Raw genomic sequence first — 27277 nt, 5'->3', positions numbered from 1 at the left:
CAACTGGGCGTGTTTTACTATATGACCAAGTGGGAGTTGTGGAGAGAAGTGTATGACGCTGACCAATCAGCGTCATACACTTCTCTTCATTCATTTACACTGCAGATAGCGATATAGCTATATCGCTATATGCAGTCACATAAACACACTATAACGCTACTCATGTGTCATAAACAATGAATATACATTACCTCCAGCCATGACGTGATGTGTATTCATTCTCCTGACCACTTCTGTATCGTCTCTGTGATTTACAGCACAGCACAGCGAGATCTCGCTGTGAATGACAGGTTACATCGTAATCTCGCGAGACTACACCTGCTATGCTGTAAATCACAGAGACGTGCAGAAAAGTGGTCAGAAGAATGAATACACATCACGTCCTGGCTGGAGGTAATGTATATTCATTGTCATGACACATGAGTAGCGTTATAGTGTGTTTATGTGACTGCACATAGCGATATAGCTATATCGCTATCTGCAGTGTAAATGAATGGAGAGAAGTGTATGACGCTCATTGGTCAGCGTCATACACTCCTCTGTACAACGCCCACTTGGTCATATAGTAAAACACGCCCAGTTGCCCATTGAGAAACTCATTAGCATAAAGCTAATATAGGTCATAACTCCGTCAAAAATGATAGTTTTTCTAAATAAAAAACACTGATGTAATCTACATTACAGCGCCAATCACATAATTTACAATATAGGCCACTTATAATGTGGTAACAGAGCCTCTTTAATGCCCAATGCGTTGTTTTACTTTTCACCAAGTGGGCGTTGTAAAGAAAAGTGTATGACGCTGACTAATCAGCGTCCTAAACTTATGTTCATTAATGCCCAGCTTGTTTCACAGCATAGCGTGAGCTCGCGAGATCACGCTGTGATGGGACTTCCTCCCACAGGTCCTTTACCGGATCATGGAAGACTGAACAGACATCGCCTCTAGCCACTGCAGATTCGGATAAACGTCCTGGCATGGCTGGAGGTGATGTCTTTTGACTCTTCCGTCGCTCCGGTGAACGACCTGTGGGAGGAAGTCCCATCATAGCGTGATCTCGCGAGATCACGCTGTGCTGTGAAACAAGCTGGGCATGAATGAAGATAAGTGTATGACTCTGGTTGGTCACCGCCATACACTTTTCTTTACAACACCCACTTGGTGAAAAGTAACAAAAACGCCCAGTTGGGCATTAAAGACAAATTGGCATAAAAAAAAAAAATGATCACAACTTGGTCAAAAATAAACGTTTTAAAATAAAAAAAAACTTGTTACCTACATTAAAGCGCCTATTAGATTAGATAGGATATAGGGCAGTTATGAACTGGTGACAAAGCCTCTTTAAGAAGCTTGCCTTCCGTAAATCAGATTAAAGTACAGTGTCTGGTGTAAAAACTATACTTACCAGAAAGCAAATCACCTGAGCAAATTCTGTGCAAGCTTTTAGACAGCAGGGAATTCTGGGAGATTTTTGCTTATAAGCCTGAAGAATTGTGAATGTAGCTCTGGACTTTAATACAGGCTGTTACAGGTGTCCCGTAGCCTGTGGGATTAAGCTGAGGTGCGGAGTCTAAGGGGAGCCCTGGTCTTCACCCTTTAACCCCTGTACAGGGATCTGGACTTCATGGCAGAGGAACCCCAGGTAGCTAACACCAGAGTAGTCTCCCGTGGTTATGGCCAACATAACAGGTGTAGAGACAGATATACTGGTCAGGTGTAGCAGAAGGTCAGGGCAGGCTGCAAGGTACAATACGAGTCATGTAGCTAATGGTCAGGGAAGGTGGCAAAAGTTTGTCATGGGTAGCAAGGCAAAAGGTCAGGTCAGGCGGCAGGGGCGTATGGTCAAGATACAGGCTGAGGTCAAAACAAGCGAAAACCAATAAATGAGAAAGCAGCTATTCTAGGAACACAGGAACACTAGAGAACCAAAGAAGTGAAAATTAGAGGGACTTACATACCAAGGCAAGCTGGGTGAAAGATAATAGGATCTAGTGCAGAGCAGTAGAGGCAAGAGTGGCCGCCAGACGGCGAGCAGGTAGGAGGGGAGTGGCGTGGACCAGGACGTCGGGAACAGGTATTTATAATGCGGGGAGCGGGTGCCATTACAACAGGATCAAGATAAATTTAGCAATGTATTTACAAAGATATTTAACTTCTTACGTTGATCAATTCTATACTGTATATAAACTTTAAAATAGTGTTTATAGGTGAATGCTTCAAGCTATTTTCTACACATTGGGTCACATTTATCAATGCAATTGTGCAAATTTTACCGGCTCCGTGGGGTGCCGTATGTAGGGATACCTCCGCACACATGGCATTCGATGGTGCATGCCACAATTTTTATTCTGTTTCATTCATACGGCCTCCAACAGAAAACAACACTGTATATCTCTGTATGAAATCGGAGGCATATGGAGGTACAGTAAGGGCCCATAAACTTGCATGGACACATTATTATGGCTCCATACACCTCGTAGATTGTATGGAGATATAATATGGCCATATGGATGAGCCCTATGTTTCATAAATGCCTCCTGGTCAGAACTTTATAGGAACCTATAATCAACAGTTTGAAATAGGCTATATCTATGATTATAATTATTATAAATGCAATAAAGTGTATTCCTTATTAGTGAATCTATATTATATGTTATGTATTTATATAATTAATAATCATTGTAAATATAAGATCATTTTATAAATTTATATATATATATATATATATATATATATATATATATATATATATATATGTATATATATATACACATATAGTTTTGTAGTATATTTATGATTTACATTTTCATATTACTTTTCTTTGGTCAATAAAAATCCAGGTCTAGTAGCTTAGCATATTGTAATTTGCGGTAGACATTATCCTCCTAGCTGGGTTTATTGGGGTTAATGCAATTACCTGTCATTAACAAGGATCATGGATTTATAAACATGTGCTCATGCTTTAGACTGCCGCTGTTGGATCTTACATCTTTCAGCGTAGTATGGCACAGTGCATGTACGTATCATTAAAGAAAATTCTGCCAGCATAATAATTTCTGAAGTTGAACGTGTGAAATTTAATGAAATTATTATTTTGTATTACCCTTTTTCTACGGAACAATTGTTTTTTGTTGGTTTTATTATGACCTCACATACTATATGTAAATGGTGTTTACACTGTAGTTCTACAAAACTAGGAGATGACATTGTAATTCCATTGGACCCATTAGATGCTTACAATGTGGCCTGATTTTTAGTGTGTCTGTTCACACCATGTACAGTACATCTGTTAGTGCTCTCTGTTTTTCACAGTGGAAATTATTTAATTATCACTTCTAATTCTGGTCTGATATCACATTTCATAGCAGTTAAAACTTTTTTTCCACTTGTTCTCATTTAGTTTAATGAATTTCAATATCAATTATGACATAGCTAAAAAAAAAGTTTAGGATGGTAAAACTACTACTATGAAGGTACACTTACCATGAAACGAGAAGCTAATAGAAATAAATGATATTGTTCAAGAAAACCCTGATGCAAATGTGAATGGAGCCTAAAGCATAGATTCACATACGGCAAATTTAGTTGCAGAAATTTCTGCGACTGAAAATCAGTTTCATTCACCTGAATGAGGTTGTTTCTGCAGCAGACACATTGATTTCTGCAAGCTCTGCTTAGATGAATGGGACAGTCATAGATATTTCTACGACAAATTTATTGCATGCGCATTCACTCTAAAGGCACGGCCAGACGTGGCGGATTTCCTCCGCAGCTGTCCGCATCAATGCCGCACCTAATCCGGGTTGCGGATTACGGCTGCGGATCTGCCCAAAATGTGCAGTAAATTGATGCGGACTAGCTGCTGCGGACTGCTTAAAAAGTGCTTCCCTTCTCTCTATCAGTGCAGGATAGAGAGAAGGGACAGCACTTTCCCTAGTGAAAGTAAAAGAATTTCATACTTACCGGCCGTTGTCTTGGTGACGCGTCCCTCTTTCGGCATCCAGCCCTACCTCCCTGGATGACGCGGCAGTCCATGTGACCGCTGCAGCCTGTGATTGGCTGCAGCCGTCACTTAGACTGAAACGTCATCCTGGGAGGCTGGACTGGAGACAGAAGCAGGGAGTTCTCGGTAAGTATGAACTTATATGTTTTTTTACAGGTTGCTGTATATTGGGATCGGTAGTCACTATCCAGGGTGCAGAAACAGTTACTGCCGATCGCTTAACTCTTTCAGCACCCTGGACAGTGACTATTTACTGACGTCTCCTAGCAATGCTCCCATAATTCCGGGAGCCCCATTGACTTCCTCAGTCTGGCTGTAGACCTAGAAATACATAGGTCAAGCCAGAATGAAGAAATGTCATGTTAAAAAAGCAAGACACATCCGCAGCACACATAACATGTGCATGACATCTGCGGACTTCATTGCGGAATTTAGAATCTCCATTGAAGTCAATGGAGAAATTCCGCCATGAGTCCGCAACCAGTCCGCCACTGCTCCGCAACAGACAGAGCATGCTGCGGACACCAAATTCCGCTCCGCAGCCTATGCTCCGCAGCGGAATTTTACGCATCGTCTAAACGAACACTTCTAAATTTAAGTGGAAGTCAATGGAGAAACGGCTCCGCTGCGGATTAACGCTGCGGAGTGTCCGCAGCGGAATTCAAGTGAAATTCCGCCACGTGTGAACCCAGCCTAAATCTCAAATGGGGTGGGATAACGGAGATCAAGTACTAAGGAAGGAAAACTACAGCACACTTTTCTCAAAGTTTCAAAAGAGTCAAAGATTTTATTCTACCATAATAGCGACATTTCGACCCAAGTGCGGGTATTTTTCAAGCCTTGAAAAAGACCCACACTTGGGTTGACACGTCGCTATTATGGTGGAATAAAATCTTTGGCTCTTTTGAAACTTTGAGAAACGTGTGGTTTTCCTTCCTTGATGCCTGACCTGGCTGTGACTCTAAGGGCATGTTCACACGTGGCGGAATTGCTGTGGAATTCCGCTGCGGACAGTCCGCAGTGGAATTCTCCAGCGGCCGTTTTTTTACATTTGTTTCAATACATTTTTAGGCAAGTTACTTCAGACACTGCGGAAAACTCCGCTGCGGACCATAGGCTGCGGTGTGGAATTTTCTCTGCAATGCAAAAACTGAAATCTGTGGCAAGTCCACTGAATTTTCTGCAAAGTCTGAATTACCTGTCAAATATGCAAATGTTGGTGCAGATTCGTTGCGTAATTGCCCCAAATCTGCACCAACATTTGCAGCGGAAAAACTCTGCCAAGAGTGAACATGCCCTTAGGCTGGATTCACACGAGCATGTTCGGTTCGTAAAGGACAGAACGTATTTCGGCCGCAAGTCCCAGACCGAACACACTGCAGGGAGCCGGGCTCCTAGCATCATAGTTATGTACGACGCTAGGAGTCGCTGCCTCGCTGCGAGACAACTGTCCCGTACTGTAATCATGTTTTCAGTACGGGACAGTAGTTCCACGGAGAGGCAGGGACTCCTAGCGTCGTACATAACTATGATGCTAGGAGCCCGGCTCCCTGCAGTGTGTTCGGTCCGGGACTTGCGGCCGAAATACGTTCCGTCCTTTACGGACCGAACATGCTCGTGTGAATCCAGCCTTAGGGTAGGTTCACACGGCTTATTTTCGGCCGTTTCTCAGGCCGTAAACGGCCGAAAAACTGCCAAAAAATCAGAAGCAGAACGCCTCCAAACATCGGCCCATTGATTGAATTGGGAAAAACGGTGTTCTGTTCCGACGGGCCTTTTTTTTCCGTGGCCGTTTTAAAAAACGGCCGTGAAAGAGAAGTGCAGGTCACTTCTTGGGACATTTTTGTAGCCGTTTTTCATTGACTCTATAGAAAACAGCTCCTAAAAACGGCCGTAAAAAACGCAGCGAAAAACGCACCGAAAATTGCGAGTGGCTTAAAAAACATCTGAAAATCAGGAGCTGTTTTCCCTTGAAAAAAGCACTGTATTTTCAGCCATTTTTGAGTTTGCGTGTGAACATACCCTTATGCTGCGTGCACCGGAAGTATAATGCAATGGCTTAGCTACCTTCCATGAGTATTGGACTGTGATCTGCTGTTGCACTCTCTATTTTCTGAGATAAGGTACTAGTGATCATGGGCACAGAAATTTTTCTGGAAGACTAAAGTAATTCCATTTTACTCCAAGCTAGCCTTAACACAGCCCAAAATGACTGCCTGGAATTTATCCACTGAAAATATTGCTGCAAATTCGCAGCAATTACACAATGAATCTGCAGCAACATTTGCATATTAAATAGGTAATTCAGACATTGCGGATATCACAACGGACTTGCCGCAGATTTCAGCCTTTGCTTTGCAACGGCTGAAATCTGCAGTGTAAATCCGCTGCTTCTCCATAACAAACTGTGCATGCTGCGGTGTGAAAATTCTGCACCGCAGTTTAAATTCTGCATTGATATTTTCCGCAACGTCTGAACTAAGTTACCTAAGAAGGTATAAAAAAACAATGGAAAAAAATGCTGCTACGAATTTCCACTGCGGACTGTCCACAGCAGTATTCAACAGCAATTTGTCTGAACATGACCTTAAAGGGGTGTCCGGTTTAAGCAAATGTTATTTTTTTGTATGAATTAAAAGTAATATAATTTTCCAATATAATTTCTGTATCAATTCCTCACAGTTTTCAATATCTATTCTTGGTGTTATCCAGTAGAAACATTCAGTGTTTTCTTCCAGTGGATACAATTCTGTCCATGGTCATGTGATGATTACACAGGTCATTACAGTAAGGGCTTGTCCACACATAACGGAATTGCTGCATAATACAGTAGCAGCAAAGTGGGTATGAATTAATAAATGTCATCCACACACTGCAGAAAAATTCCATCCAGAAATTCACCTGCGATGCCTAATTTTATTTCCGCACATGTGAATTATTGCTGCAGAAAGTGGACTGATTTCCTGCATTTTTTCCCCATAGAAATCAATGAGTGACAACAGTTTAACAGTTCTGCAGCAATCTACAATGAACGGCGTAGTTTGCTGCAGAAACACTGTAGAATTTCTTACAGGGGGTGGAAATGACATGACCTGCCTAGGTAGAGTCGTGTGTTAACCTTAGACCATACTATCCCCCACCCCCATTTAGTAACGACACATGACACCGAGGTTGGATGTGAAATGGCCACAGCAGCCGTTTATTAATTTCACAGTTTTATAAAAACAATTTAAATCCGAAACATTCGGATAACTAGTTAGGAATCCACCCGAGAATTCCTCCTAATAATTCACATGACCCAACATGGGTCAGAATCATAAATAACAATTAAACGTTAACATTAACCCGAGCAGAGGAAGTCCTTGAAGCCCCTTCAGATGTTCCTTTCAAGAACACACCGAATTAGCCATCTGCAAACCACTAATTACCTCCAGCCGTAAACCAGCTCGGAAGCACCGTTCACCTCTGCAGATGGCTCCAACCACTAGAAGTCCACTTCAAGGGGATAACACCCGATGAAGCCCTCAAGTGATATACCGACCACTAGAAGTCCACTTCAAAGGGATAACACCCGATGAAGCCTTCAAGTGACATACCTTCTACCAGAAGACCACTTCAAAGGGATAACACCCGATGAAGTCTTCAACCATGTACCTTTTTTGGGGGACGCATACCCCCGATGCGACCCCCCCACCATTTTGTACTGACTGGCCTCAAGGACTCCCCCCGCCAGCTGCCATGACAACAGAACCTACTCCGGAAAAAAGAAAAACATGTTAAATAAGCACACAAAATAACACACAACGCTCATAGACGGACGTACATAAGACCTAAGGAGTAACAAAACAAGGGTGGGAGGGTGGGAGCTTTGCTTAGTGTGTGTTACTCCTCCCGCTGCTTCCGGCTCAATGCCGAGAAACAGCGGGAAGCGCAGTAACGGCCCCCCCGTCCCCCTTAACTCCTCCCCGTCCCTCCTTCAGCTCCTTCAACTTTCCCTCACCTCATAACATTAACCCTTTCCCTACCAGGACGGTCATGTCGGCTTCCCTTAAGCCTGCAGCTGCGTCCAGCCTCTTCTTGACCTGCCTAGGTAGAGTCGTGTGTTAACCTTAGACCATACTATCCCCCACCCCCATTTAGTAACGACACATGACACCGAGGTTGGATGTGAAATGGCCACAGCAGCCGTTTATTAATTTCACAGTTTTATAAAAACAATTTAAATCCGAAACATTCGGATAACTAGTTAGGAATCCACCCGAGAATTCCTCCTAATAATTCACATGACCCAACATGGGTCAGAATCATAAATAACAATTAAACGTTAACATTAACCCGAGCAGAGGAAGTCCTTGAAGCCCCTTCAGATGTTCCTTTCAAGAACACACCGAATTAGCCATCTGCAAACCACTAATTACCTCCAGCCGTAAACCAGCTCGGAAGCACCGTTCACCTCTGCAGATGGCTCCAACCACTAGAAGTCCACTTCAAGGGGATAACACCCGATGAAGCCCTCAAGTGATATACCGACCACTAGAAGTCCACTTCAAAGGGATAACACCCGATGAAGCCTTCAAGTGACATACCTTCTACCAGAAGACCACTTCAAAGGGATAACACCCGATGAAGTCTTCAACCATGTACCTATTTTGGGGGACGCATACCCCCGATGCGACCCCCCCACCATTTTGTACTGACTGGCCTCAAGGACTCCCCCCGCCACCGCGAAACAGGCCTTGACCACCTTAAGCCTGTGAGTTCCTCCACACCACCACCGCCCTTTCTATGCCTTCTGCTATAGCCAAGCTCCAAATATCAATGCCAACCTCGGTCAGATGAACCCCGTCACTTCTCCAGAAATTCCCCAATCCTGACTCCAAATCCCTATGCCTCACGCAAATGCCCCCGTTCTTCGCCACAAAACGGGACACCACCCGGTTAACTTTTATCCGAGCCTTATTGACTCTCTCCACCGATCTAGCTAACCGCCAATGCTTCCTTGGGACTATGTCCGACCACACTACCACCAACTTGGGATAAGATACCCACAAACACAACAAATCATGTTTGATATCCCGCACCAACTCACGAAAAGGGCGGACTCCTAAGTCATTCCCACCCACGTGCAACACTAAAACCTCCGGAACCCTATCAAGCCGCACATATGTCTGGAATTCCGCCAACACCCTGTTCCACGACATACCTCTAAACCCCAGCCAATGCACAACCGCATCCTGTCGCGGAATGCGCAACTGGCGACCATCCGGGCGGACGTCCGCCCTCAAAGCCCCCCAGTGCACGTACGAATGACCCATCAACCACACCAGACAAGGAGGCGAATCTGAAACGGAAAACACAGTTAGGCACCACCATAACATTCGCAAGCATAAACAACAAAATTACAACATATGGGGGCGGACATAGGACTTAAACCTTTTAGACTCCCAACGACCAATACGCCTCACCCCCTCATCATCCAACCCCCAGCGCCCTGCTTCCGTTGCTGCGCCAATCCGGAAGGAATGAGATGAATATGAGCCTGCCGCAACCCCCACCGCCGTCAAACATTTTTTAAAAACAGCTCCAAACTGAAACCTGGACAAGAACGACCCGTCCACATGACGTAACAAAGGCAAATCTGGAGACCCCCTGTTTTTTGTAAAACCCCGCATGCACTCTACTGGGCACATGACCGACCCCGGGAGAGCGAACAAAACTATCAGTTTTCCCTTCCCTAATTGGTCAGTTTTTGATCTACGCAACCATACCTCCAGCCGATCTGCAAAAAGGCTCACCTCCCCAGATCTCAGCCCCCCTGCCTGTTTAGTACTTGGCGACACCAACTCACCTATTCTAAATGCTCCGAAGAACGCCAACGAAAAAGCCAACCGAAACAAATCCCTTTCATCTGAAGAACGACATACCGATGCTAATGAACCGCCCAACAAGCCAAGCAAAGCAAACGACACCGGCCTTCTACTATCCGCCTCCAACCTACCTCTGCGCAACCCCTTCAAAGCCTGCGATACCATAAATTCCTTCGATACATCCCGCAAGCCCCGCAACTTAAGCCCAAACGCCACCGCGGATATGAACCGGTTCACCTTCGCTACTGAAAACCCCACCTCCCAGGCATCCCCTAACCAATACAAAAGTGCCACCAACCTGTCTCTATCCGTATTGACATCACCCAACTCTCTTACCCACTCCTCCCACTGCCTCCAACAAGCAGCATAAGCCCTCCACGTCGTGCGCGCCAAAGACCTTTGTAACAGCTGCTCTACGGGACCGATACCAGATCCCATAGATGATCCGGACAAGCCAAACCGAGACGTTCCGCTCCCGGGGCCAATTGCCGAAACCGGTCCCACTGCGAGCGAGAAAGAGCATCAGCAACACAATTCCGTACACCCGGGACATGCACCGCCACCACCCACGCGTTCAACGACAAACACACCAACACTAAATGTCGCAACAATTGAACTACCGGAGGAGAGGACGCCGTGATGTTATTAATGGCAAGCACCACCCCCATGTTGTCGCAGTAAAAACGGACCTTCTTATCCCTGAGCCTGTCCCCCCAAATGGTAGCCGCCACCACGATGGGAAACAGCTCGAGCAGGGCCAGATTCCGCGTCAATCCACTGGACACCCAGCTAGCCGGCCATTGACCTGCGCACCACGGACCTCCCCCGTAAGCTCCAAAGCCACCCGCCCCAGCCGCATCCGTGAAAATATTCAGATCACTCGTATCCTGCGCTGGGGCCATCCATAGCGAGCGACCATTGTACTGGCCCAAGAAGTCATCCCAAACCTGAAGATCAGCTCGGTGCTCCTCCTTGAGCCGCACAAAATGATGCGGCGCCCGCACTCCCGCCGTTGCCGCCGCCAACCTTCTACCAAACACCCTCCCCATCGGCATAATCCGGCATGCGAAATTCAACTTCCCCAGCAGCGACTGAAGCTCCCGCAGCGACATTTTCTTCCTTCTACAAGCCCGTCGGCACCTCCAGCCTCAAAGCACCCAACTTATCCGCCGGGAGCCGACACTCCATTGTCACCGAGTCAATTTCGATTCCCAAGAAACAAATCGTCGCTACCGGGCCCTCCGTTTTTTCCGGCGCCAAAGGGATCCCAAAATCCCTCGCCACCTTCTGCAGGGCATGAAGCAAGTTACCGCAAACCGGCGAACCCCCCGGGCCAACGCACAAAAAATCATCTAAGTAATGGATCAACGAATCGACCCCGGATACTCCCCTCGTAACCCACTCCACGAAGCTACTAAACGCCTCGAAGTATGCACAAGAAAGAGAACACCCCATCGGAAGGCACCGATCCACGTAAAAGGCCCCATTCCAAAAACAACCCAACAGCCGTTGGCTTTCTGGATGGACCGGCAACAACCTGAACGCCGCCTCGATGTCGGTTTTTGCTAGCAGCGCCCCCGGACCCGCAGCCCGCACTAACCCCACCGCCTTATCGAATGAGGTATAAACTATGGAACACAACTCGTGATCAATCCCGTCATTTACCGACGAACCTTTGGGATACGATAAATGTTGAATCAAACGAAACTTTCCGGGCTCGCGTTTAGGGACAATACCCAAAGGGGACACAACTAAATCTTTCACCGGCGCCTCCCCAAATGGCCCCGACATGCGCCCCAACGAAACTTCTTTTAACAACTTTTCCGACACGACTTCCGCCTGCAAGTAAGCCGATTTTAAATTTCTCCGCGTAACCGGAACCTCATAAGGAGGCGGAGGAATAACAAAACCAACACTAAACCCTTCATAAAGCAACTTAGCTGCCGCCCTATCCGGATACTCACTTAGATAAGGGGCCATCCTTTCCACCCTCACCGGCGACACCCCCTTGACCAGCCCCGTGCTGGTTCCCTGACCTCTTTTTTCGCAGACATTTTGCCGCCCCGTGTGATGCACCATTACACTCGGAGCACACGTGCTTGAACTTGCACGTGGCCCCGAACTTGCACTGGCCTTCATTGAATTGCCAGCAAAACCCCGCCTTTCCCCCGCCGCTTTGTCCACTCTGACTAGACTGGCCTCCCTGGCCACCGCTCCCGGGAAAGGGCTGCCTAACCGGAGCCGTAACCCGTAACCAGAGAGCAATATCCTTCTGGTCCCACCGAATCGCCGGCCGAACCGCCTTCCGCTGACGGAATTGCTCATCATATCGCAGCCACGCCTGACCCCCATACGCCCTATGAGCCTCCCCAATAGCATCAAAATAACAAAATAACGCCGAACAATTTTCCGGCGCCTTTTCCCCTATCACACTAGCCAATATGGCGAACGCCTGCGACCAATTAACGAACGTCTGCGGGATAAGCCTATACCGCCGCCGTTCCTCCTCATCCTTTTTACTCTCATCCCGCTTGCTCTTATCCAAATTAAATTTAGCCAGCGGCAAGAGAGAAAAAATTTCAACATATTCATCTTTCCAGATCCGATCACGCACCTCCTGCTTTAAATGCGCCCCCAACGGACCCTCAAAACAAACATACACCTCCCCCCGAGCACGATCATCCATGCGCACTCGATCGCCGTCCTTCTGTGCCTCAGTCTGTAACGACACCGCGACCGCCTCTCTAACCGCCACCACAGGACGCGCCTGCAACGATCCCACGTCCCTGGGGCCTTCCCAAACTACCGCAGGGGACACTTCCGTTACTACCGGCGCCGCGGCCCTATCCAGGCGCCCCACCAGCTCCCGTAAGCAACCCACTAAATCTGCCAAACCCGCTCCGTCGCGTCTGCCCGCGCCACTACCGGCCCCCGATGCTATGCTAGCAGCCCCCCCGCCGACACCCGACATAAAAATCGCTGGATAAGACAATAATGGAGTTATACACTCACCGGGCTGCACAGGCGCTGTGTTCCCGTCAGCCGGACCATCCTGACCTCGACGATACACGTCCAGTTCACCTTCCTCCAATTCTTCTCTCGCCGACGACTGTCCCTCCCAACGACATCTTCGGAAAGGGGATGAGGACGCGCTGACCGATGGGCCGGCAACCTGCCGCCCGACCGCCGGGACCCAGACTTCCGACCGGACCTGTTGCCTCGACGTCGCTGCAGATCTAGTCGCCCGTCTAGACGATCCTGACGAAGCCTGCCCCCTGGCCGGAACATCACCATGCGGGGCGGCCGTACCTTGCTCTCGACATCTTCCATCTGATGGGGGAGGGGTGACAGGGAGCCCAGCCTGCGACTCCCTGCTTACCGCCGGACCCCGTCGCGGCCTGGGATTCCTGCCAGGACGCAGGGCCTGGGAAGGGGCGGTCCTCCCAGCTGCCTGGCCTGCAGCGTCCGGGATCGGGCTCCCTCTGCGACGCCGTGTCCGCGGGACTACCTCCGGACTAAGGCGCTCTGGAGGTCGGGACCGCCGAGAGGGACGGGTCGACACAGCCTGCATCGCCGTCACCCCTGGCACCGCTCTCTGCCTGCCCAGCGCAGGAGCGGTTGTTGCCGACTCCCCCCCCGCCGCCATAGCCATGCTCGTAAGGGGGCCGGGGGAGGGGAGCCTGTCCCTTACAACAGACCCCGAACGCCGTGCCCGGCGTGGCGAAACGGCGTCCGGGATCCGCGTTAATGCAGCCACGGTCTCCTCCAGCCATCCGGGACCGTGGTGCACAGCAGCGGCACGCAGCCGCTCTAAAATCAGGGCCTCTGCCATTACTAAAAAACCGGGCAACGGGGAGCTTTGCTTAGTGTGTGTTACTCCTCCCGCTGCTTCCGGCTCAATGCCGAGAAACAGCGGGAAGCGCAGTAACGGCCCCCCCGTCCCCCTTAACTCCTCCCCGTCCCTCCTTCAGCTCCTTCAACTTTCCCTCACCTCATAACATTAACCCTTTCCCTACCAGGACGGTCATGTCGGCTTCCCTTAAGCCTGCAGCTGCGTCCAGCCTCTTCTTCACAGGAAGAAGAAGAAATATCACCATCATACAGCCCTTGAAAAAAAAACACAGCAAATGTCTACTATTTTCCGCAGTAAAAAATGCATGAAATTGTGTGGATTTTCCACTAATTCTCTGCTAGTTGATGCATAAATGCTGCAGAAATTCTCCACAGCAAATCCGTTACGTGTGGACAAGCCCTAACAGTATGTGTATTAGGGTATGTTCACACGTAGTCAACAAAAACGTCTGAAAATCCAGAGCTGTTTTCAAGGGAAAACAGACCCTGCTTTTCAGACGTTTTTTTACCAACTCGCATTTTTTGCTGCATTTTCACGCCGTTTTCGCTGCGTTTTTTACGTCCGTTTTTGGAGCTGTTTTCATTGGAGTCTATGAGAAAACAGCTCCAAAAACGTCCAAAGAAGTGTCCTGCACTTCTTTTTACGAGGCGTAATTTTGCGCGTCGTAATTGCCGTACGACGCGTAAAATTACGCGTCGTGTGGACAATAGAGCGTTATACCCATAGAAAGTAATGGGCAGATGTTTGACGACGTATTTGAGACGTATTTCCAGACGTAAAACGAGGAAAAATACGCCTCGCATACGTCTGAAATTTGGCCGTGTGAACATACCCTTAGAGCTGTGCCTTCTAATGATCCCAGCACCTGTGTGTCCATCACATGACCATGGACAGAATTTTATCAACTGGAAGTAAACAAAGAATGTTCCTACTGAATAACAACAAGCGGACATCTCGAAAACCGCAAGGTATTAAAATAGAAAGTATGTTGGAAAGGGGCGGAGTTTGACTCTTGGCTGGAATGGCTGCTTGATCCCTTAGCTCCTGCATCCTTCTGGCTCTAATGCGGCACGCTGCGACTAATACCTGCTAAAAAATCCTCCATAAGCATCTCTCACTATTGCCTGCTCGGAGGGGCCTATTATCGTGGTTCTGGTTCGATCTGCTTGCGGTGCTTTGTGGAAACACAGCTTTTTCCTGTGTGATGGCCTGGCAATCTTCCATGCATCTAGTGTCATCCTGCTACTGAGTGGATTCATCCTATATTATAGTTCCGACGACGACCCACGCCACTGGTAAGAACTTTTAAGGTTCATTTCTCTTCCCGGGGCATATTTACCGACTGCAGCTTACCACGCGGCCGCATCCCCGGCCTCAATTAGTAACGAGACGCTCTGGCCGGAACTTCCTGATATTCCACATATCACCACTTTATTGTGTCTGCTTCACCCATAAGGATTACATCACAGCTCCGATATCTACCCACGTCATCGACAAGGATTTCCGTGCTATGCTTTCCTTTCCTGGAGCGTACTTACAATCTGCGGCCTAACACGCGGCCACATACCCAGGCTCAATTAATACCACGGCTCACAGGCCTGGTTTTCTGGGGCTCGCCACGCCGCCGATACTACACGCTCTAACCTCCCGATTGCGGAAGACTTCTGGCGGAAGGAAAGTGTTTACTGCATGGTATGAAGGATCATTCTGCTCCAACTGCCTTCTGTTTTTTCCCAGTGGATGCATACAAGGCTTAATCCAGATTGCTGCTGTAGTGTCAGGTACGAATTTACCTATTGTTTGATGTCCAAGGACTTGGTCATAATTGTGGCTGCATTTTTTATATTCTACCCTCCTTTGAGACTTTAGGGGTTTAATTACTTCTGACTGCTATTGAAGATTTTGTCTTTTTTAAAAGGACAGAACTTTGTTCCATCAATTTGCAGTATGTTCAAAAGAAGGAGCAATTCTGTATGCTCCAGAAAACTGACTACTCATTTCCATACTATGGAATCTCATTATGATGGTACTGAGGGCTCGGACCCAGATGGTCTTGCTGCCCCAGACTTGCCGCTCGTCTCTAATGTCACAACGTAAGCTGTTACCGCTGCACCTGCCTCTCCCGGTGGGGCTCCATCCTAACCTGACAACAGAGATAGGAATAAACGCCCTCCGGAAATATCTCCCTCAGCATCCCCGACAAGCAAGGGTCCTGCCAATAAAAGGCATGTCACCTCGAAACCTGGAGATGCGATGAACTCTACGATTGACTTGGAGGGTTGTACTCTGTAATGCTTTCCATCCTCTTCTGCTCCAATTATGGAGGATACCCTTAAGAACATGTTGCTCATCCTACAAAACAACATTTCCAAGCGGTTCTCTACCCTAGCTAATAACCTCCAGTCGAATATTGATGCCATTGGGACTAGAACAGATCATTTGGAGCACAAAATGGCAGAGTTCTCCACTGCACATAATGAGCTGGTGGGCGCACACAATTTATTGGAGGATGAGGTACAGTGGCTGAGATCTAAAGTGGCGGATGCAGAAGATAGATCCAGGAGGAATAACATTTAAGTTAGAGGCATCCCAGAGGATGTCGCCACTTATGATATTGACAACTATCTCAAACGCATGTTTAAAACCTTATTTCCTACTCTGTCTGACCAGGACCTCACGCTTGATCAGGCCCATCGGATCCCTAAATCCAAGACGGCACCTGATAAATTTCCCAGGGATATCCCGGTGAGAGTGAATTTCTTCCTCATCAAGGAACGACTGATGTTTGAAGCCCACAGAAGTGAAAAACTACCCGATCCACACTCTAATGTGGTGCTATTCCCAGACCTCTCTGTGACAACTCTGCAGGCCAGTCGACAGTTTTCTCCACTCACACAAGTCTTTGGAGATGCTCACATTAAACATAAATCTGGATTTCCGGTTAAACTCAAGGAATGGCATCACGTTGGTGCTGTACTCCGTGGAAGAAGGTATTTCCCTCCTGGAAAAATGGAACATCCTTCAGCACATTCTGGTACCGATTGCATCCAAGGTTCGCGCTTCTTTTAGGCTGGTAGAGGACTGGTCCATGGCAGGTCCCTCAAGAGGCAAAAATTGATCTACTGAGTATACTAGAAGGTTTCCTGTAGCTCTCCTTGTTATTGTGCTCAAGGATAATATGATATCCTTTTTCTTTGTCCTCTCCCCTGATCTACGGTGCACTAGTGCACTAAGACTGTTCCTGTTAGCTTGCTTCCTAGGCAATGTGTTCGGTTTAATGTATTGTTACATATGTTTGCATTCTTTTTTTATTTTTCTGCCGGTTTGTCTATTATCAAATATTGTAGCTGCTCATGCTTATTTCTCACTAATGTATGCAGTTCTTAAATTGCTCTTGTGCTGGTGTCTCCACTCATTCACACAGCTATTCCTGTCTCGCCCTGATGTCGCTTAAATTTTCCTCCATTACCACGCGTGGGCTTAACAGCCCATTTAAAATGTAGCCTGCTATGGAGAGAAGCTCGTTCTTTAAAATATGACATACTTATGCTTCAAGAAACCCACTTTCACAAATCCAAGTCCCCTACTTGTACTAATAAGGCAGTCCCTCATATTTTTCTCTCAGCCTCTGCGAAACGCAAGGGTGTTCTTATAGCAATCAAGAACAAGGCTTTGAGTTCCAGAAAGTAGTGTTGGATCCTATGGGTCGATTCCTCATTCTTGTGTGCACTATTAACAATGTTTTATACATGATAGTGAATGTTTACAGTAGACCAGGGAGATTTTTCTCCAAATTCTCATTAAAGCTTCAAGCCGTGCGGCAACGTGGCCTTATAGTTGGAGGTGATTTCAACACTATTCTGGACAGGGACTTGGACTCTACTAATACTAGCAGATATAATGATTAATTTTCTCAAAAAATCTCTGAAGAGGGCTTGTTTGATGTGTGGAGATGCCAGCACTGTACTGAACGGGACTATAAATTTTTTTCCTCACCGAGACCATCATACTCTCATATTGATTTCTTTCTGACAGACAGGAATGTCCTTCTTCTAGCAAAGTCCTCCTCTATATGGGTTATTATGTGGTTTGATCACACTCCTATATCCATGGAAGTCGTGGAAAGTTTTATTTCCCCTCCCCATCACAATGGAAACTTCATGTTTTCATTCTATCCCACCCTAACTACACTCACTACATGAATTAAAGATGCTTTTGTGTCATATTTTGAGATTAATTCCCCCTCGGTTTCTAATCCATATTCTTTGTGGAACGCCCATAAGGCGTTTATGCGAGGCATTCTCATTCAAGAGGGTGCCCATGCCAAGCATGCCAGGGAAAGAGAGGTATCTGATGAGAGGAACTGATGAGAGGAACGGACTTGAATATCCCACCTTGAATTCTTAAGTAAAAAGTCCCCTTCAAATGAACGCGTACAAACCATCCGTGGTTTGCTAATGCATTTATAATCCCTGCTAGCAGCTAAATTTGACTTTGTTTTAAAAAATATATCAATTAAATTCATACGTACATAGCAACAGAGCAGGCGCACTTCTAGCTCGTAGACTCAAACATTTCTCAAACAATTCCAAAATAGCGTATTTGAAAGGAGATAGAGGGGTAAAAATAATTGACCCACGATAGTTAGCAGAGCGTTTATTATGAATCTTTATATAATTTATCTTTGGTTCCAAACACCCACCAGCCCTCCCAGCAAGAGATTGAATCTTTCCTAGCTTCTCTGTAATTGCCAGCAATAGATCCCACCACTCCCGATAGGTATCGGTGCCAATTACACTGACAGAAGTCTCTAACGCTGTATATTCTCTGAAGCCATTTAAAGCCCCTGGCCCGGACGGCTTTACTAATAGCTATTATAAAAAGTACATCAACGTTTTATCTCCGAATCTGTAAGCAGTATTTTTATAAAGCGGCAGCTGAGGGTGCTTTCCCAGCAGAAATGCTCTCGGCAACCAAGGTTACACTGCCCAAACCAGGAAAGTCCCCTAATACTCTAGCTAATTTTAAACCGATATTGCTGCTTAATTCAGTTGTGAAAATCTATGACAAGGTTCTCTCCACTAGATTGCTCTATGTTCTTCCAAACCTCATATCAACTGACTAGGTGGAGTTTGTCGCTGATCGACAGGCCGTGGATGGTACTCATAAGTTTATTAACTTGATTCAATGGGTGGAACATTCAAGAACGCCTTCTCTGCTATGCAGAGAAGGCATTCGATAGGCTTCACTGGGGGTACCTCGCAGGGACATTGGAAAAATTTTGTTTATCAAGTTTTGTTAAATCTGTAATTTTAGCCCTGTGCTCTTCTCCTTTAGCTCGGGTGTTATCCTCGTGTTTCTTATCAGACTCTTTCTCGATCAGTACTGTAACGAGACAGGGATGTCCCCTCTCTCCTATTATATTTGCTCTCTTGATGGAACCATTGGCAGCTTCTATTAGGGGAAAACCCAATTGTGCATGGGATTCAGGTGGGTCGGGTTTATCACAAGATAGGATTGTATGCAGATAATGTTTTACTTACAATTACTGATCCTGTGTCCGCATTAGGGAAAGTAAGCACTCTTATTCATAGGTTTGGGGCAATTTTGTACTATAAAGTCAACGAATCCAAATCCCAGGTCCTGAATATGGGAATCGATTCTCATACGCAATCTCTCCTTAAGTCCCGATTCCCTTACGAATGGAATGAGAATTGTATTCAATACTTGGGCATCAAACTTTCTTTCCCAAGCACACTGTTATTCTCCCATAATTACTCCTCCCTTATACCAAAGATTTCTCATATGCTGAACAATTTCTCAACCTCTCTGGTGTTTTGGGCCGGTAAAATAGCAATAACTAAAATGATGATACTGCCAATAATCTTATATATTTTTCATACAGTGTCCATCCCTTAACCCTCCTCTTATCTCCCCAAATTGCACAAAGTGATAACCTCTTTCATTTGGAGTGGGAAATGTCCCAGAGTTTACGTCTCTACTATGGTTAGACCGTTGCAGGGGGGAGGAATGGGGGTCCTGGACCTTCATAAATATTTTGTCTGTCATGCTTGATCAAATTAATTCTTGGTGGTCTCTGGCGTGTGATAAGAGATGGGTAGATATAGAATGCTGTGCTCTAGGCCCCCCCCCCCTTATCTCTGCCTTGACTAGCTCTTCTTCTCCGGCCCCGTAAGCCATGCGTTCCCCTGTTAGGGCTGCGAGTCTCGCTTCTGGCTTGGAAGTACCTTTTACGTGAATCCCCTATTAACGATTGTGTATCTTTAAATGACATGCCTCTTAGGTTTTTGTATAGACTATTATTAACAACATCAATGTGGATTCCTGGGAGGGAATATCCTTTGTCTCTTTCACAAGTCTGTATTAATTGTATTTCTCTCAATTATGCAAAAAATAACATTAATTTGCTGAAACCGGACAACCTCTTTAAGTCTATCACCTGCCCCCTTTGTACACTTTTTTTTTTCTGAACACGTTCTAAATTCTGTGCTTATTACACTCTTAATATGTTTTATCTAATTTGAATGTAAATTTTTTTTATACAGAGCTCTAAATCCTGCAGCCTCCACTAGATAGTGTTTGGGAGCTTATTGCATACTATTTATGCTTTGAACTTCAAGGTGTTGTCCGGTTTCAGCAAAGTAAGGCTAAGTTCACATCTCGTTTTTACTGTATGTCTGATATGCACGTTTTGAAATGAAAAAGCAGTGTCAAAACGTGTACCACAGCGTGTACATTGATTTCTATGGTCGGGACGGATGCCCTAATGGTGTAGTGTGTGCTTATGGTCCATCCTTTTTTAATTTTTCTGTGTCCTGAAAAGTGTGGTCTGCTATGCTTTTCAGTACTTTTCCAAAACGTACACCACACATATATGTTTTTATTTGTATTGAAGTCAATGGCGACGTTTGGACGACGTATGCAATCTTAAACCTTACGTTTGCACATGTAAAATGTATACAATTTTATCACCATATATGGGAAATCTTGACTTTACAAAGTTTGATTTAGCTCAAGAACAAAAAAAGTATAAGTTTAAGTAAGAACGGACACAAACATCTAAAAACGTATACGATGTATACTACAAAAAACATCAGCGTATGTTACAAATGCATACGTTTTTGTACGTTTAAAAACCTATACGTCTTCTTATACCACAAACGTGTGCACAAAATTAAATGTTAACTTATGAGTCTAATGCCTTTTTTTCCTGTTTTTACTTCCAGTGGATACAATTCGGTCCATGGCCATGTGATGGAATCACAGATGCTGAGAACTTTAGAAGATACACAAACTGTAACTGTAAAGATCCCAGCACCTGTGTGTCCATCACATAACCGTGGACAGAATTGTATCCACTGGAAGGAAACAATGAATGTTCCTACTTAATAACAACAAGCAGTGATTTTGGAGACTGTAATACAAGAAAATTGTATAGCTTTCAATTGTACAAAAGATAACATTAGTTTGCTGAAAGTGGGCAACCTTTTTAATAATATAACAGTATGAAGTAAGTTCATAAGCTGCCCCTAGTGGCAGCAGCAGGTAGCCAGGAGTTTTTATGGAATTAGCAGTATGACTGTCACGGCCGTGGTCTCGGGCCGTTCCTTACCTTGCGACTGCCGTGACCACAGACTGTTAGCATCCTGTCAGTGTCTCCCTCCTAGGGGACGCCAGCACTCGCGGCCATCCGGCTCTGCTCTGTCTGTTAAGGCGCCGCACTCGGCCCCGGCCTTAAAGGGCCAGCGCGTGCACATGTTCCCTAATTAACCCCTGACTATCCTGAACTATAAGAAGGGCTCCGCCCTTCCACTCCCTGTCTGAGCGTTGTTGTAGTTTTCCCATGTTTGTATTGCAAATGGTCCCTTAGTGTTTTCCTGCTCCCAGTGTTCCCGTGTCCTGCCTCCGATCTCCTGTATCCCGTGCTGTGTATTGTTCCTGAGCCTGCTGTATTTGAGCCGTGCCTTGCCTGCTGGAATACACCACGTCTTGTGTCAGCTGCCAATCCGGATACCATCCGCCACCTCTGGCGCAACCTGCCACGTCTGCTGGAATACACCACGTCTGGTTTCATCTGCCATCCCGAATACCATCCGCCATGACTGGCGCAACCCGCCACATCTAGCCCCATCTGTGCTAGAGCCCTTGCCGCCGCTGGACTATCCCAGGTACCCTTGTGCTACACTCCTTCCATAGACTTTTGCATAGACTGTGAGTTAGTCAGCTGCCTCTCCGCTACGGAGGAGTGGCCTAGTGGGTTCACATACCCCTAGATCGTGACAATGAGTTTTTAGGGTATTTGGAGCTTTGTGTGAGAAAACCTAAACCTCGGCCACTGTAAATATATATTAAGAAATTGAGTAGTACACGTTGATGGACTTAAAAATGATATGATGATAAAAGGTGGAGATTTGCTTTCAGATTTAGTGTTCCCTTAACAACAAAAAAAATAAGTCGAACTGAATATGTTTTATAATTGTCCTTGGTTTTTTAAAGTATGTGAAACATAAATTTCTAATCTTGTTTTAAAAATTAACAGAGATCTTTGCATGTTCCCCACACAGATCTGCTCTCTCTTTCTTCCATTTATCTGACCTTTTAGATAACACACTGGGTGGCCTACCTAAGACGAGACAGTTAACCAATAGTACAACCACAGGGCAGACCAGATGCAGATCCAGAATTTACTTTCTCATAATTCATCTACAGTGTATACATAAAGTAAAGTAACCTATAAGTATGCAACAACCACTTTATAATTTTATGTATTTTTCTGTATTTTATTTCGAAATTTTCTCAATAAAAGACAAATAATAATAAAATGTTAAATGACAATTCAAAATGTCAAAGTATTTACTAATGGATATGATGATATATACCAGAACAGTTTGACTCAAATGTAGTAGTAATTGGGAGAAACTACTTAATAAATCATTTATATTGCCACAACTAAAGAAAACTATATTTTCATTGTAAATGTATTTTTTTTCCTTGTGGAAATACCTAAATAGCCAAGTTCCCAAGTCAAGATGCTATGTAACCACATATCTCTAGTTTTAATATGTCTGAGATCAATAACTTTTTTATTTTTCCATTGATGGAGCAGTGTGAGGGCTTATATTTTTTGAAGCAAGCTGTAGGTTTTATTGGCATCATTTTGGGGTACATACAACTTTTTGATCACTTTTTAAAAAAAATTGGTAGGCGAAGTAACCAATAAGAACAGTTCTAGATTTTATTTTTATTTTTTTAACGGCGTAGCAATATCAGCGTGACAGCGCCTATGAGATTAGGAAGGAGATTGGCCATTACAAAACTACTGACAAATCCTCTTTAAATCTGACATTTTTTATTTCGATCTGTTTTCTTTATAAGCATGAAAATATTTACCAACAAGTGGGAAACAACATCTGTTGCACAATAAATTACATGGATTAATAATCCAGAATAATAATCTACAGCCGTTTGTAGCAAGATTAACGTGGGACAGAGATCTGGCGCACGTGTGAAAGCAATCTGAAGCCGATGCCCAAATCAGGCTTTCCACAGCGTTTGCACCAGTGTTCTACCAGTGTTCTACCCTATGGTACACTCAGGAGATTTCAAGATTGGCTGTAAATGATGCAGGAGGCGTCTGGCACATCAATCAAAGGAAGCTGGAGGGATTAGTGCCGAGATCATAGGACACTTCCTTGTTCAAGATACGCCCAGTGGACACTTCTTCATTAATATGCATACAGAGCGGGAGAGATTATTATGGTATGTTTCTTTCTAGTACCAATATTGCAGTTACAGAAGTTTAGGGGGCATAGAATAGCCGATCGGTCCCTTAACCCTTTTTGGTATCTATTACTGGCTGTGCCTGGTTCACCGTGCGGAATTAATAACGTTATATTTTAATATTTGTATAGTTATGAATGTGGTTACAACAATTACGTTTAGTTTTTATTGTTCATTTTATGTAAAAAATGGGAAATGGGGTTTATTGAACATTTTTTTTTTTTTCTATATTGTTGAAAAGTTGAATACATTTATTTGTATATTTTATTTTTAGTCCCACTAGGGGACTTAAACATGCAATTGTTTGATTGCTTGTATCATACAATGCAATACTTATGTAATGAAGTGTATTGAGCTTTTACCGGCAGACATTACCTATAAGAGTGAACAATATATAACTTCCCAAAACGTTAGACTTTTTGATTTAATAAAATGTATTTGCATGTATTTCTCTCTCACTGATGCACCTCTTAGCATTCATACTCAGAGATCGTCCAGAAGGTGGCAGCTTCTGCTCCAATTCAAGTCTTGTACCGGTTAAGTATTTTTTAAAATGTTTTAATTTTGTCTGTGCTTTGTTATGCAGTCAAATTAAGGATTATGGGGGAATTTATTAACCTTTCTACGCCAGTTTTCTTATAATTTACGGCAGAAAACTGGCATTAAGTGGAAATGTATTCCAGCTCCTAGCTGGCGTATACTTCACTCTATGGGGCGCCGTAAGGTACCTTGTCCACCCTTTCCCTCAGACTTCCCTTCCCCCTCCGATGGACAATTAAATAAAAAAAAATTAAATAAATGTATACTTACCTCACTGCTCCTCTTCTCCCCTCTGGGTCCCCTCAGGCTGCCTCAACATGCCGCATGGCTCATGCAACTTATCGATGCCGGGCAGCATCAGGACGTTGTATGTGATGACGTTGAGTGCTGCATCACATTTAAGGCCCTGGTGCTGCTCGGCCTCAGTACCTTGTAGGAGCCATGCGGCATGCTGAGGGAGCCTAAGAGGACCCAGAGGGGAGAAGAGGAGCGGTGAGGTTTGCATGCGTCTCTTTTATTTTATGGCCGATGGGAAGGGGGGAATAGATGGCACACGGCCGTAGTCCTTTGCCTCTTAATAAATGTGTTGCAATTTACTCCAACTTTCTTTCTATTAAGACTGACATTTGAAAAACCAGTCCTAATAAATTCCCCCCTATATGTTTTCCTATTTAATATGAGTGCTTGTGTGCTGCTTATACACTATCTTTTCTTACCGTAGATTGCTTGTTTACATTAGTAATATACTGTGTCACCACAAACTCTTGTCCTTAGTCACTTACTGAATATCATAAACCACTTCTTCAAAATAAGAACCTGCAGTGTTTGAGGTGTATATTAAAGTCCCCCCCCCCCCTTATTCAATGAGTCAGCTACAGTGTCTATCGTCATACAGAGCCAAACCACAGTGTACCCTCAAAAGCTAGCCACATTTCACCCTATTGCAGCCAGTGTGTGCAATAAAGGCCATTACTATAATTACCTGTTCCTGTTCCCACCTTGACATTAAGTGGTGTAGGCTGTCTGCGGCATCACGCAGGCTGGCACAATAACATCATGTCATGGCACTGCACTGCATGGAAAGAGGGCATCTATCTAGTAGGCCACAGGCTAAATATAGCTTATGAATTATAAGGTGAATGGCAGGCAGTGAGCTGAATGCTCCTTTCCACTAACCAGATAACCAGTACTCCTAATCAAAAGAACCTACCACGTAGAGAAGGGTGGAGGCCTACGAGGTCCCTAAGGTAGTGTGTACCTAATGTACTAGCCTTATAATTAGGCCCTGCTTATAATACCTCAGCTGCTGCAGAATCTCTTCTAAATGAGGTTCTGCCTCACAATCTAATTTAGGTATCTCAGACACACATAAACATATGAAGCCATTTAACCTATCAGCATTTTTTTGGGTGAACATATATACTCAATGCAGATGTCGCCCTTGGTCGAATCAAAACCCAGTTCCCCATTGCTGCAAGTTAACAGTGCCAACCATTGAGGCATTGTGATTAATGCAAAATGCATTTATCCTTGTCAAAAATTAGATCTGCAGCGTTTGAGATGTGTGTTATCTTCTGTAGGAGCTGGGCACCCTACTGTATAATACACACTAGAGCTGCTGAAGAACATTGTTTTAAAGAGAGAGATCACTACATGTCCAGGGGCGGACATACCGCATGTGCAGCCGGTGCAGCTGCACAAGGGCCCCGCGTGGGAAGGGGGCCCGTTCCTCTGCTGGCCGACTCAGTTCTCAGCTGCGCGATGCTGAGGACTGAGACAGAGGCCCGTGGACCACTGGCGTAGCTATAGGGGTCGCAGCGGTCGCAATTGCGACCGGGCCCCGAAGCCAGGGGGGCCCACGGCCCCCCGCACCACATCAATAAAAAGTTACTATAGTAACTCGGGCCGCGGGCCCCTGTTACTATAGTAACATACTTTACTTACCTTCCTGGTTCCGGATCGCAGCGGAGGTCCTGACGTCAGGCGCTGTGCGCAGCGCATGACGTCACAGCGCTATGCCGCCGCGCACAGCATCGAGACTACAGAACTCCCGCCGCGGCCGAAGAGGAAGGTAAGATAGCCCTGACTGGCGGGGTCCGACTCCTGGGACCCGCCAATCAGCTGTTTTGAAGGGGCCGCAGCACTCGTACGAGAGCTGCTCCCCTTCATTCCTGTCACTTCATTCCGGTCACACTGTGAATCGGTTTCGGCGATTCACAGTGTGGGCGAGTAGTGAAATGAAGGGGAAGCAGCTCTCGTACGAGTGCTGCGGCCCCTTCAAAACAGCTGATTTGCGGGTCCCGGGCGACACATCAGCTATTGATGGCCTATCCTGAGGATAGGCCATCAATGTTTAGGGACTGCACAACCCCTAAGCCTACGATGTAGCAGGCTTAGGGGGCCCATGAGACAGGATCACAGATTGTGTGATGCTGTCTGCTGGGCCCTGTATCTAAGCCAATCACATGGTAGGCTTAGATACATGGCCCATGCGTGATCCTGTCTGCTGGGCCCTGTATCTAAGCCTACCACACTGTAGGTTTAGATACAGGGCCCCAGCACACAGTAATCTTATACTGTATAAGATTACTGTCTGCTGGACCCTGTATCTAAGCCTACCTTGTGGTAGGCTTAGATACAGGGTCCCACAGACAGTATCACACATGGGCCCTGTATCTAAGCCTTAGGGTATGTGCACAGACACTAATTACGTCCGTAAGTGACGGATGTATTTCGGCCGCAAGTACCGGACCGAACACACTGCAGGGAGCCGGGCTCCTAGCGTCGTACTTATGTACGACGCTAGGAGTCCCTGCCTCGCTGTGGGACAACTGTCCTGTACTGTAATCATGTTTTCAGTACCGGACAGTTGTCCGGCAGCGAGGCAGGGACTCCTAGCGTCGTACATAACTATGATGCTAGGAGCCCGGCTCCCTGCAGTGTGTTCGGTCCGGTACTTGCGGCCGAAATACGTCCGTCAATTCCGGACGTAATTAGTGTGTGTGCACATACCCTAACACATGTGTTACTAATCATTTTTTGTGTGTTTTCTTACAGGTTCGGTCGTTGGACTACGGCGGATTCCAGGACTACTTCGATGACAGCTTTTTTTTTTATTAATAAAATGGTTAATGAGGGTTGTGTTTTTTTTTTTTATTTCAATAAAATATTTTTTCTATGTCTTTGTGGTTTTTTTTAAACTATATTACTAC

This window comes from Rhinoderma darwinii, chromosome 1, assembly GCF_050947455.1.
Source record: "Rhinoderma darwinii isolate aRhiDar2 chromosome 1, aRhiDar2.hap1, whole genome shotgun sequence".
Taxonomy (NCBI): Eukaryota; Metazoa; Chordata; class Amphibia; order Anura; family Rhinodermatidae; genus Rhinoderma; species Rhinoderma darwinii.
The sequence above is the reverse complement of the archived record's forward strand: the minus strand, read 5'-3'. Positions refer to the sequence as shown.